Here is a 14167-nt window from a genome sequence, read left to right as displayed (position 1 = left end):
TTAGCTTCGAATGGCTTTTCTCTCCAGTTCAAACAATCTGTTACCACCACGTGGTAATGAGAGCCTACATTAAACAAAAGGAAGAAAGGAAGCATGCAAACAGTTGTAACATTACAACCTGTAGTTTTTTTTTTTAACATATGGGTCCATGTAACGAGCAGACAAAAAAAAAAAGGGCCTTGTTTATTTTTTATCACAAAGGCCAATCGACCTGTTCTAACATTAAACACGAGAGGCGACCTTAATATTAATGTTGTGTTGTATGGATGGATGAAGTGTTTCCACAATCAGAAGAGTAGGGGGGAAAAAGGCATTTGTCCTCTTGTTTTTATGATGAATACAAGAAAAGCTACTTAATTCAGTTATTTCTTGGCTATGATGGCAAGCTTGTGAAATGAAGAAAAACAACACCAGATGCATAAAAACGGAAGACTAATTATATTATCTCCAGTCTTTTAATGTATAACACATATTCAAAGCTGTTAAATTAGCAAGAGATGTGACATGGGGTCTTCACACGTGGAAAACATGTAATCTTATACAATACTGAACTTAATCATGGTTGTGCTGATAAATTAAATCAACTACTTAAGGCCTGTGTGAAGTGACTAAATCGGGAAACAACCAGCCACGTTTTTTACACCGAGTATGAGCAGAGGCTTTTTGGGAATGCTAAGGTCATTTTGTCATGTTAAGGTCTGAGCTTGCCCAGCAGTCGCCTTGCTTGTCATTCTTGTCAGCCACCTTGAGGATGTGGGATAACTGTGTTATTTCCAAAAGTATGGAGGCAGTCTGTGAGAAACTCAAGCACACACAAGAGCCGGCGGGCTAATCTCAGCCAGGCACCCCCCCTCCCCTCCCCTCCTTGCTTTTCAATAGAGAGTGCTTGGATTAAAGGCAACAAAAGGCCGGGCCAAACCCCAGGGAGAGGGGGCCCTCCGCCCACTGAGACCCCCACACTGTTTATTTACACGGAAACCCCAGCCTCAGTGAAACTCCCACCCTCAGGCATTACACACTGGCCTATTTGCAGAGGTGGCTCTAATTCTTGACAGAGCAGGGATTGTCCTCACTCTTGCCACTTTGAACTGAGTCTTTTTTCCACGTAGCTCTGATACAGCTAGTGAGGAATTATTTTGCTTCTTCCCCAGAACAATTACCGTGGGTGCTTATTGTTCGAAGGTAGCTATAACTGTCATGCTTTCTGTGTATTTCCGTGTAAAAATTGGTATAACTCCACTAAGCTACTGTTTGAAATCATGGTGCTGCAGAACAAGGCAAAGATCAACGACATGGCGGAACTATTTATCATGAACCTATATTGGATGTATTTGGAGATTATACAGTATTGGCTCATTAATGTGACTTGCAGTTAATAAATGACTTGGCCATTTTTCTCTCTCACACACTGGCTTAAGTTTCCTGTTCATGAAGCAGAAAATGAGGGGCCCTGTTACTGCACAGGCTTGGGTGTATATTGCAGTGACTTACACTTCAGGGTACTAGCATGCTGTTTATATGGAGATGCACACAGACATACTGCACATTCACAAACAAACACATACATGCTGTGCAGTCACGTCATTCACAGGCAGGAGGCAGAAACACACACGCACACGCGAGCACACACACACACACACACACACACACACACACACACACACACACACACACACACACACACACATTCCATGTAACAAAGGGCCCACAGTGTGTGGTGGAAAGATGAATTGCCTGTACTGTATAATCAGGATGACTCATCAGACAGTAATCAATGAAAACAGGATGAAGGTCCTTATCAAAGGAGAAAAAAATGCAGACAAGAAGAGTGTCTCAAAACAAAAAGATTAGGTTTTTGGCAAGAATCTGGAGCTGTAGACCTCTGCTGAGGACATAGAACAAATTGCTACTTTGAAATTAATATTCTCTGCTATCAACAGTGCCACGCTGATAAATATGAGTACAGACATTCATTAGAGTTTGCTTTATGCATGTGTGATTTTCTTTTAAAGGTCCAGTGTCTAACATTTAGGAGGATCTATTGGCAGTAATAGAATATGACATTGATAAGGATGTTTTCATCAGTGTACAATCATCTGAAAATAAGAATTGTTGTGTTTTCGTTACCTTAGAATGAGCAGTTTTTGTCAACAGAGGGAGCGGGTTCTCCTCCATGGAGGCTGTCATGTTGAATCGCCATGTTTCTACAGTTGCCCAGAATGGACAAACCAAACAATGGTTCTTGGGCCACATTTTTCGCGAGTTTTGAAAACTTATGTCGCAAAAAATTTCCAAAATAGTTTGCTGTTTGAGGGGTTTTCCTTTCCACAATACACTGATAAGTATTGCAAATTATTACCAAAAGCCGTATGTACACTTAGTTCATCAGCCAAGATTATTATGTGTTAATATTTCCCAAGACTCTTCTCCTTTGTGACTCCAGACGATACAAGCTCCATATTTTGGAATTAATTCTGTCTGTTCAAATATAAATAAAACAAACAAACAAACAAACAAACATCCTTTGGTCTATAGAAAGCCACCTCAATGTCAATGCTTCAACATGCTAACAAACATACTAAAGTAATGAGAAGTGAGAAATTGAAACCAAACCACAACTTTGTGTATTCATCTGACATAACAGTCGGAAAACATCCACCATTAACACCCAGAAAGTTGATATGACAATTAAAAAACAGCTCATAGTAACAATAAAACTGTTGGCTATGTTTGTCCATAGCAACATTGATGTCTGCATCTTTCAATTAAAGTTTAGTCACATAAATCACAGTTTTAATTTAGCACACTATTCATAATATTCATTTCTGTGAGTCCTTACAGGTAAGAATATAATGATGTACAGTGCAACTAAAACATAGAAAGCCTCAGAAGTTCTGCTCTTTAACACGTCTCAGTGCTGAACCAGCGGACCTGATACGTGAACACCTCACCTTCTGTCACATCCTTGTACACACAGTTGTTGTCTTGCTATGTTGTTATTGTTCTGTGTCCACCACATCCCACAGCAGAGCTGGAAGGCTGCCAGTTATATTCCTATCCACTTAAATTCAGCAGCCTACTTCCAGAGAGGTAATGGTGGTGCACAGTAGCCCTCCTAAACTTCATTTTCACTCACACCCTTCACACTGCATAATCAAGAATCAGAATTGCCGTAGTGAGAGCTTGTTCAACAAACCCTCAGCTCAGAAAATGCATAGCTGCATCATTTCTATTTTGACAACAAACTGCAGATTACAGATAGTTACAGGCCAAAGGCTCACAGCTAGTCTGTGTATTGAATTATTCCCCACCGGCGGTCTCCTTCTCAACTCGCTCCATAATTCAGGACGCAGTTACTAAGAAAAGATTCCGCATTAAACTGATCAGAGGATCAAGTGGTACCAGTTGATTGAGAAGACCTTGAGCTGCTCAACACAGATTTTGTTCCTCTAATCCAGTTTGCTGAATGGCTAATGTGATTAAAAAGATTCTTTAGGCCTAAATTCAGTTATGGTTCATGATTACATTCACATGGCATGGGAATGACTTCACATGACTGTCTCGAAAGAAAATATGTTGTTAAGGTAACAGCCCATGCAAGAAAAGTGCAATTGCTACTGAGGTCAGGGTCTGTGAATTGTTAAGCTAAGTGTTATATGAGGGTTGAATGTTACATCAAACAGATTTAACAGTATACGGCAAAAATGGTGAGAAATGTGATGAAGTAACCTTGTAGAAGTCAATGCTGAGATGAATTTATCACACAGTGTAATGAATGGTAAGCAGAGCCCTTTAACTAGCTCCAAAATGATAATGTGAGCTGTGTAGTATCTCAGAAATGTCCTTCTGAGGCCACAAGCTTCTGTCCTCATATACCGCATTTCACCACTTCTGCCTCACTGAGGAGCATTTCATATTCCCTGGCACACAGTAATATAGCCCCACTCCTCCATGCCAAATTGACTCCACAAGTGCTCCTATACCTGCTGACTGACACATGCTCGCTGAAAATGATTCCTTCACCAGCAGACCAGCATTGCTGCTTGCTCTGGAGGGGTACTTGATTCCATTATTAAGTTGAAAAAGAGAGCGAGGGGATGGGAAGAAAAAAAAAAAAAAAGCTTGACTGGGTAGAGAAGAATAATAGAGAGCTGAGGAAGTTATCAGGGCAGGGGAGAGTGAGCCTGCCGTCTGACAGCAGATCAGAGAGCTCCTCCAGCTGGAACTCCTGCTCATGAGCCCGGCAGAGCAGAGCCCAGCAGTCCACCAGGATGATGAGCAGCACCTATAAACTGTAGCTGGAACTCTGCAGCACAACACTGCACCAGTGGTGGAAGAAGTGTTCAAATCCTTTACTTAAGCAGTGGCACAAAAGTAATTAAGTACAGTTTTACTTTAGTTACTTACTTGAGTATATGCTTTTTATGCTTTATTCTTCTGCTCCACTACATTGCAGAGGAAGATTAAGATTTATCATACAATTTTCATTTACAATGTACAATGTATTGTTAAACATAAAAGGTTTTTGAAGTTGAAGTTGCAGAATGCAACCAATTGAATACACCTCACCCTCTCCTTTCAAGCATCTAGGAGAAACTATGGTGGCTGTGAAACTGTAGAAAAACCCAAAAGGCTCTATCTACAGCCAGTGTTTACTTCTGGGCTACTGTAGAAACATGGTGGTTCCTTCTTCCATGAAGGCCATCATGTTGAACCATCATTCTGAGATATATATATATATAACTAAATATAACATGTAACTTACAACTTGTAGTGCAGAATATTGTACAGTAACTGAGGAAAGGTTTTTGAATGCTTCTTCCACCACTGTACTTAAGTAAAAGTATCAATACTACTGAAAAATAATGAGTAGAAGTCATACATTGAAAATGGTACTCAAATGTACTTTAAGTAGTAAAAGAGAAGATACTCAATGCAGAAATTGGCCCATCTGAGTGTTACAACGATATATATTATATTATTGGATTATTATCAGTGATGTTTTAACATTTAAGCAACATTTTACTGTTACAGTTGTTCTATTTTAAATACTTTTGAGTAGTTTAATGTGTAACAATGCATCATCTGGTTTGTATGTAAAATCTTACAGCTGGCACACACGTAGTGCAGGAAAAAATACAAAGTAGCTGGAAATGGAACCACTCAGGTAAAGTACAAGTAAATTTGTACTTAAGTACAGTCCTTGGGTAAATGTACTGAGTTTACGTTCCACCACTGTTCATCCTTCAGCAACCTAAGTAGTTTTGTAATCAGCGTATTTGCATATCATATAGTGATTGATTTTATAGCTGTGTGGTTCCCAGAATATTGCTATCAGTGTATTTTTGTCCCCTAAATAAGGACACAGAAGGGTTAAAGAATTATGGAGACAGAAGCCCTGAGAGAGAAAGCGAGACCAAATCAACAAATTAATGCCTGTCCTATGAGAGGCTAAGCCTCTTATTTTTATTTCAAATGAGGATAGAAATTGACTTCCTTATTAAATCTAATTATTAGCCGGTGCCCTCCAAAAGTCTTCTGAAATCGCCTGGAGCTACCAGGCTATTAGCATAAACACCACCACTGGCAAGCTTAAAACAAATGGTATATTTAGTCAGTGTTAATGGGATTAAAGTGTGCTGGATTCAGGAGCAGTTCTACTAAGAGTAAGCATCACATCTTCATTATGGATGCCCTGACTTCTCCATTTCCACTCTCTTTGTTTGCATTTCATTCCACTCTGCTGCCTCCCGCTCCTCTCAGTTATTCAACAGATTGTGTTCAATCTTGATCCAAAAATCCCAGACAATCATAAATAATAAAGGATTACACCAATCTCTGAAAAGCTGGTGGCTCGCCAGCGGCAATGCGCACACAGAGAAATAATTGTTGGCCATCTGTGCACCAGATTGGTAAGAGAAAGGGTAAACAAAGAGCACAGTGTACCTGCTAAAGCTTTCTCCCCCCTCCCTCTCTCTCCCTTTAGCCAGAGAACATGAAAGGCTTTGATGACGCTCACCCCTGCAGAATCCACTGGCTTGCTCCAAGAGATTTTTTGATTAGGGAGGTTTCAGAACCACAGACTGACAAGCTGCGCCTGTCAGGAATCTAACAAGGCTTGGGGTTATCTCTCTATCAGCAGCCAAACATCGCTGAAACACTGCACAATGCCAGCCAAATAGAGTAAGGATGGAGGATAATTGACCAGTCAAATGATCACATTTACATGTCAAATAACGCAGCTCTCCAGAAAAGAAAGTGAAGTCATGAAAGCTTACCCTCTGCAGTCTCATAAATCACTCCTCTGTGGGCTAAGAATGGATTTACTGGTACAGTGTTACTAACACACTGCCAGAACCACTGTTAGGGATGCAAAAACCTACACCGAACACTACAGATCCTTATTAGGGGAAATTGATCTTTTTACTAAAGATTGTGCAGGGGTCAGTCAATGCACTTTGATGTGAGCTGTAAAGTTAATAGTGATATGCTTTAGATTTATGGGTCAGAGGATAAATCAATATGAGATAGATTTCACATGGGTTCCACCGTGTATGATTGACTCCAATTTACTGTCTCATGATTAAGACTCATTTGATATCATCACATTTACTGCTTGGATAATAACTGCAAAATTCTGGATTTTCTGCTTGAAACACACACCACATCCCAGCTGTTTCCACCTTTTAATAGGAAACTAAAACAAAAACCAGGGATTTGCATTATTTTGCTGCTTCACAGTCTGTGCAGGGAGTGAAAAATGACCTTACAGCCTCCCATCCATCCCAACTGGAGTGCCCTCATTATGGTGTGAGATTTATATATGTATATGCAAAGAGAGATATACAGAGATAAATAGTGTTGGATTTTGGAGCAGGGAGGAGACAAAAGACAGGGCAGAGTCCTAATGAGCTGTGTTTATGTGTAGCGCTGCTTGGCCTGTTGACAGCAGCTAATGAAGTTACAGTTAGTGGGGGGACCTGCTGGCACTAATTAAACTTACTGTCATTAGCAGTGTTGGAAAGAGGAGGCACTGCAGCAGGAATGGGAGGAGAAAACACAGGCAGATCCATCAGAGCAGCAGCAGCCGACATACACGCACACACACACGCTCACAAACATTAACACACACAGTCAGGAGATATATGTGACGAGAGGGATCAGATACAACTTTATTGCATACAGGGAACTCCTGACTTTGCATTTAAGTTTTATACAATGATACAAATCCTCTGAAAAGCTGACTCAAAAACAGCGACTGCTTTCTTTTGAAGCAAAAGATTGACAATATATCTACTCTTGCAGGAAAAAACAGAGATATGAGGTGTAAGATTTAAACATATATACAACAGTCTATCAAGTGCCTGAAGGGATAAAGTCAACAGAGTTTATATTAAACAGCAGATGCAGGAAATATTTTACACCTAACTCAGCCTACAGTGTGGATTGGCTCCTGCAGAAGCCACAGCTCTGACATCTGGAAATGTTGCAGTCACCACTGAGCTGTTAGAAAGTGGGAGAGAGCTCGATTGACTGTCACAGAGACTGAGTGGAGCTCAGTGTGTGCCATCTTAACCACAGCTCCATCGTAGCCTGTAATCCAGCTCACCACCAAAGCCACCGTTGTTGGCTGCCTGCGCAGACCAAGCCTCACTGTTTGTTTATGCAGCACGTAGACCCGGCCATTAAAAGTGGGAAGCCTGTCAAAAATAAAAAGAGACTTTTCATGTTTGAGGGCTGCAATTGTGGCTCTTGTGTGATGTTTTTCCTCCACACTGACCCCTTGCTTTGAGGTCGGGAAGCCGCTTATCCCTGGGCTGTGGAGCCAGCCTATTGGCTGGGACAATCGCAGTATTTTTGAATGTGGTGGCGTAGTGGGTGCCTCCGGCAGAGGTACTGTGGTTGCGTGCAATGACTATGGCTGTGTAACCAAGGCAGCCTACACATCATTATAATGGCTCCTCAGGCAAAGAAGCCAAAGATCCTTCATAAATGTGCACATCATTTCCCTTATTATGTCCTAGTTACCTTTCCTCATGTTCCCCAAACCTCACTACAAGGCAAAGTTAACCATGCAACAAGCTGAGCAAGGGCTAGAGATGAAGATGGGATGAAGAAATAAAGGTATAGCAGCATTCTTGTACTGAAATACTTAAATAATCTGTATAAATACCTCGGCACAACATGCAACCACCCCATATACAGAAGCTGCTTACAAATGACACAAGCTGTTTAAAATAGCTATTCAGCCATTCAAATACTGAAGCAGCGCAGGGAGAATGTGGAAATTTGCTATGTAGTTAACTTGCGACAGCCACCAATTAGGTTTACGATTCGGGCGCCTTTGGGCCACTGTCGCCAGGCCTCAGTCTCCCTCTGATGTCATTACACAAATCTGCTGCAGTCTGACAGAACAACAGGGCTGTAGGACACAGGGGGAGAAGGAGAAGGAAAGTTGGCTCGGCTCCTCTCCTCCGATAGCAGCAGATAAGCCGGCCTTAGGGCCTCTTATCTCATCTCTGGATCCTGTGTAAATGTAAGTTTTAGTCTGGCAGATTACATCAGCATAGCCTGTTGGGGACAGAGGCCGGCCGCCGGGGGACCATGATGACTCCCCTCATGCGACAAATGCATCCCCTCCACCCTTCATGGACTAACAAAGCAGGACCGTAGTGAACTGTGGTAGACGGCTCCTCTCAGCCAGTTAAAGTGAGTCCCCAAAGGAACCGGAATTAAAACCGTCAACTTCCATTTAGTCCAAAACGTTCACCCCATAGCATTTGTTTTTACTGTCAGCTACACACTGCACGCAGTGTGCATAGTGATATTAGTGGACAGCATGCCTCACTTGGGATAAATGTCTGTATTACAGCTGTGTGACGGTGTGTGTCCTGATGGGAGAAGAAGCGACCAGCTGACGTGGGACAGGCCCTCTGCGGTGCAGGGGCCACAAGGTGCCATGTGACTGTGAGAGGTTCATTTTAGGATACATAAACACACCCTCCCTGTTTGTCTAAATGGCTCTCTATCCATCTACTGTATGTACAGCACATTCCAGCCAGACAGACAGACAGGCCACATCTGGGGAGCAACCCATGGAAGGCCGTCCCCCTTTTCCTTCTTCTCTCCCTGTTCCCTGCGTCTGTCATCCCACCCAGAGAGGGGAAGTGGTGAGGTTGGAGTGGTTGGCCAGACGGGGCCAGCTGTGTGACCACAGACCTCTGAGTGTGTGTATGTGGGAGGGAGGGAGGGATCCACAGGCCTTATTACAGACCCGACTACACACTGGGCCTCACAAACGCTACTTCACAGCCAGCAGCAGCCACTGAGTTGCAGCAGAAACACTGCAGGATCTGTACTGTGACAGCATGAGAATGCATGCTTGTGTGTTACTGTCAATCGCATACAAGCGTATCTAGTATCTAATGTTTTTAATGCATACACAAATATATGGCTGATTTATTTCTACATGGGAAGAAAAATAAAGTTTTAACTTTGCTTGTTTCATAGTCAAAACAAACAGATTTGGTCACTGAAATGACAAACTTACTAAAGGTGGTACAGATGTTAAGTAACCCTGGCAGTTTTGAGAGGAATGTGTTGTACCACAGTCTGCTGCCAACTCATATCAGCTCAAAGCGACTGTTGCTGGACTGCACCGTCAGCCAGATCACAGGACAGAAGGTCTCAGAGTGATGATGTCACTGTTTTGCCTCGGTCCCCAGGGCAGTGATTTATGAGCTAATCTGGGTCTGTCTCTCCAGATTCCAGGTCTTTCTCTCCCTGGGGAGCTGCTAATGGTATAGTGGGATGGAGCCACCATGCAGCAAAAGTCCTCTCAGCTCACAGGCCCTGACATCCATCTCCGTGATCACAGACACACCAAGAGAAAGAAAAAGAAAAAAAAGAAATACAACAATGTTGGCTTCATTTTGTGGCACACGTAGACGTACACATAAAAGAATGCACCCACACACACACACTTGCACAGAACCAAATACAGAATAAATTAAGTATTGCATATATAACCTTGGCTATTTGCAATTTGTCATGCAGCCCAAGAAAGATAATTGAGGCAACCTCCCAGTATGCAAATAGAATGATAATCAGCCTGCACCACTCTACCAAACACATATGCACAGAAAAAAAAACAGTTACATTGTTAGCAATTTCTAATAGAGGACACCTATTGACCCATTTTCTCTTGGAAAGCAATTTGTCCCTCCAAAATAAAACTAATAGGTGGCAAGATGAATGGATTAGAGTGGGCTAGACTGGGTGCACCGTGCCACGAGGCACTAAATCACCAGATTATTAGTTTTATGAGCCAAGCCCATGAGAGAATAATTGCTAATGTTCCCAGAGTAACCAAGGGAAATAAAGGTAATGGAGCAATTTATAAATTCTGATTGGTATACATAGAGAACTTCCAGCCCATCTCCTTTGTTATTTTACTGCTCTCGATAAAATACGCCCCAAGCCACACAAACACTAGGGCCAGCTATCAAAATCAATACAATCACAGAACCGCGAGTGCTGCTTCTGCTCCTTTGTTATTTTTAGTGCAATGCAGCCTGACTTGCAGTTATAAATCAAACTAATGTGGAAAGGGGGAAAAAAAGCACCAACATCAACTTCCATTTCTTAACTTCATTTAGTCTGTCTGAGATGATGATCCACCCCCAACACACTCTGCATATTGTAGGTGTGTGTTATTGATGACAAAGACAAGCTCTGTCTTAAATCATAATTGCAAGCACTTTTAGGATTGCTGTACAGTGACACAGAAAGACAGACAGACAGACAGACAGACAGACAGACAGACAGACAGACAGACAGACAGACAGACAGACGGAAGAAAGACAGGATACTGAGGCAGGTGTCCTGTTTAATCCACCCAGCTCAGATGAATAACCGCCCTTCACTCATCCTGCTTTTGTAACCACACAACTTTCCACCATACAGACCCAAATCCCTAATTTCCACCTCTTCACAGCTCTCTGATGTTTAAATTGCAAGTTGCACTAAGTCCAAACGTCGTCTGAAATGTTCTGCAGATGTACAACCTTCTCATGTGGTTCATGAAAGCAGAGATTTATCTGGTTAGAGAGGGCTCGTTGCTTTGCGGCCACAGTCTGCCTCCCTCATATTCAAGTCGAGGTGGGTGGTCTTAGTGTCCTCTCATCTCCATTTCTCAGGAGGATAAACAGCATGTATCCTGCAACAATCAACTCCTGTTGTTATGTTTTAAACAAACCGCCCAATTATAATTGCATTTAAATTGAAACAAGCCAGTGTGCTGTTTAAACTAGACATGTGCAGCCATAGCCTCTAATGTAATTTGACCCACTGCTGTATTGAATTGCACATACAAAAGTCAGGGTGAGAGGAGGTAAATCAGATTAAAAAAACAATATGGCGGCAGTGGTACAGCATCATATCATCTCCCAACCCTGAGCCGCTTGTCTGTTGATGGATCTGTGATGGATTTGCTGTGCTGGAGTGTTTGCAGCTGAGTAGAGCTGATGTCTTACCATATGCAGATACACTGTACACATGCAAGCACACACACACACACACACACACACACACACACACACACACACACACACACACACACACATGCACGAACACACACACACACACACACACACACACACACACACACACACACACACACACACACACACACACTATACTTGACCTTTCAACAGCAGTGATGACAGCTGAGTAACTGAAAATCTCCTCATATACTTTCCACCCACTGCTTCTTTTTCTGTGATGCAACTGCGTTGCTCACTTGTGTTTTCACTTCCTTGTCTTACAGGTATGAAGTAACCCTGTGAACTGTGACAGCACTATCTGCTCAGACTTGTCAAGTTAAGGTTTTGTGTATTTAACATTCATTCTTAAGAGGGTGATTCAGATGAGACATTTCAGCTGTCCTCAGGCCAGTATGTATAACTTTTTCAAATCCAGACTCCCACATATCTGCACTTTGTCATCCCATCTGTACTCTTGTAGTCCCACAGAGAGGGTGTTTTTGGGTCAGATTGTTGGTTCATCATCACCTCACATTTCCTGTTATGAAATAGGATGACACCCGACACAGTGTAAAACAGGTCTTAACAAACCATGAGAGCGGAAACCACATAGGATGGAAGTTTATCTCACAGTGTCAAGATTCAACTCTACAGCGTTTTTTTCCTTCTTCAGTTTTTTGATGTTGACACTACAGCATTTTATTCTGGCTTCATAGTATAATTTAAATTGAAGCAGGTTTTAAAGCAATTCACTACAACCTCAAATGTCAATTTAATTCCACACACAGCTTTTCAAGAACCACTGACAGCAGGACACAAGCTCAGACATGGAAATTGATTTTCCAAGGGATTGATCCCACCCCGGATCTTGTGCTGATCTACAGAGAAAGAAGCACTAATGACAAATTCTGTGATCCCACAGTTTCTTTACGATGTGGTTAGGTTTTATCCAAATGCGACAAGGCCTGTAATAAATCTTGTCTTCCTTCCATCAGCTTGCCAGCAGCTGGGAGCCGTCAAGGGAAGCCACCCCAAGCAAAATGTTATTCCAGCTTGTTAGTGTTTGAAGTCACAGCAAGCTGGGCTGCAGAAGCTGCTGCCTGTGGTTTATGGCTTGTGGGGTTGCTCAAGATATGGAGTCTCACTTTCCAAGTCAGGATGTCTCACCGCCATTGAAGCCACAACTGTAGCTGTGAGATAACGCAGGCACGTTGAGAAGAAAGGACTTCAGAGCAGACATGTGGTCTTGACTCATTGAGTGACAACACTACAGTGTGTGTGTGTCTGTGTGTCTGTGTGTCAGCTCATGATATTGTTTTTCCACATCTGCCTACTGACTACAGAGCTGCAACCACTTGCTGTAACACTATTGCTTCCTCTTCTACTTTCAAATACTTGCTTTTAGCCAAAAACATGCAATTTTTTTATTTGTATACACTTGTCAGGTTCTTGCATGACAAAACAGTTTTAATATCCTTTTCATTGTGACAATAAATCAATTAGGCGGTCCTGACAAACTAGAAAAATGTATCTATTTTTGCTCAGACCAAAAAAAATGAATAATGAATATACAAATGGATATGCAATTGTGTTTTTGTGCAACGGACGGGGACATTTTCATATTCCACGACAAGCCCACTAAGCCACATAGCTCCTTGATTTCTGAAATTCAATAATGTCTTGAAAATCTTGGCTCAGATCAGTGTTTCAGTGATTAGAGTGGTTGCATTTCAACCACAAGAGGTCAAAGGTTGTCAGACACCCAGTGTATCCACTGCTCCAGTCTCTGATATTTTTTCTGTAATCCCTCATTTTTACACTGGACTAATCCCTCAGATTCCCTCACAGTCACAGGACCCTCAAAGACTACTGTAATCAAACAAACTACTGCTTAACAGCTTACAACCCAAAGCACATTTACTGGACAGTGTGAGGGAAAATATTTTGTTCACGTATAAAGAAAATCAGTGGTACTGATCAGTAGTTTACAAAAAAAAGCAGCAATGCCACAAAAGTCCTGTTTTCAAAATTATACTGAAATAAAATGAACTTTAAAGGTCCGGGTTGTAAGATTTAGTGGCATTTAGCAGTGTAGTTGCACCAGTACTTAATTTATGTGTTATTTAACCTCTATCAGTGCATCATATTGTGGTTTTTACATAAGTACAGCACATGAGTAGGCTACTTACTGTCCATTACTGTAGGAATTTGCATTGATAACACAGCAGTGCTATATCCACAATTCACCTTAATATTGTCATCAGTGCCTTTACGTGTCATTTTCATTTTCAATTAATCTGATGATTATTTTCTTTTTGTCGAGAAATGTAAAAACAATCCCTATTATAATATCTCATAGCAAATCTTCACAGTTGTTGTTTTATCCAACAAACGGTCCAAAAACCCTAAGATGTTTCAGATGTTACTATCACAAAAGACAAAGAAAAGCAGCTGAACTTTATAGCTTACTTGAGAGGCTCTAACCAGAGAATGTTTGGCATTGTTGCTTAAAAAATCACACAATTTATTGATCAATAAATTTGCTGATTAATTCAGTCAACTAGCTGACTGATGGACTTATTGTTTCAGTTCTACTTCTAACAGGTAAGATTAACAATCACCCA

The sequence above is a fragment of the Dicentrarchus labrax genome, unplaced genomic scaffold (assembly GCF_905237075.1).
Source record: "Dicentrarchus labrax unplaced genomic scaffold, dlabrax2021, whole genome shotgun sequence".
In the NCBI taxonomy this organism is placed as follows: Eukaryota; Metazoa; Chordata; class Actinopteri; family Moronidae; genus Dicentrarchus; species Dicentrarchus labrax.
Note: the sequence above shows the minus strand (reverse complement) of the source record.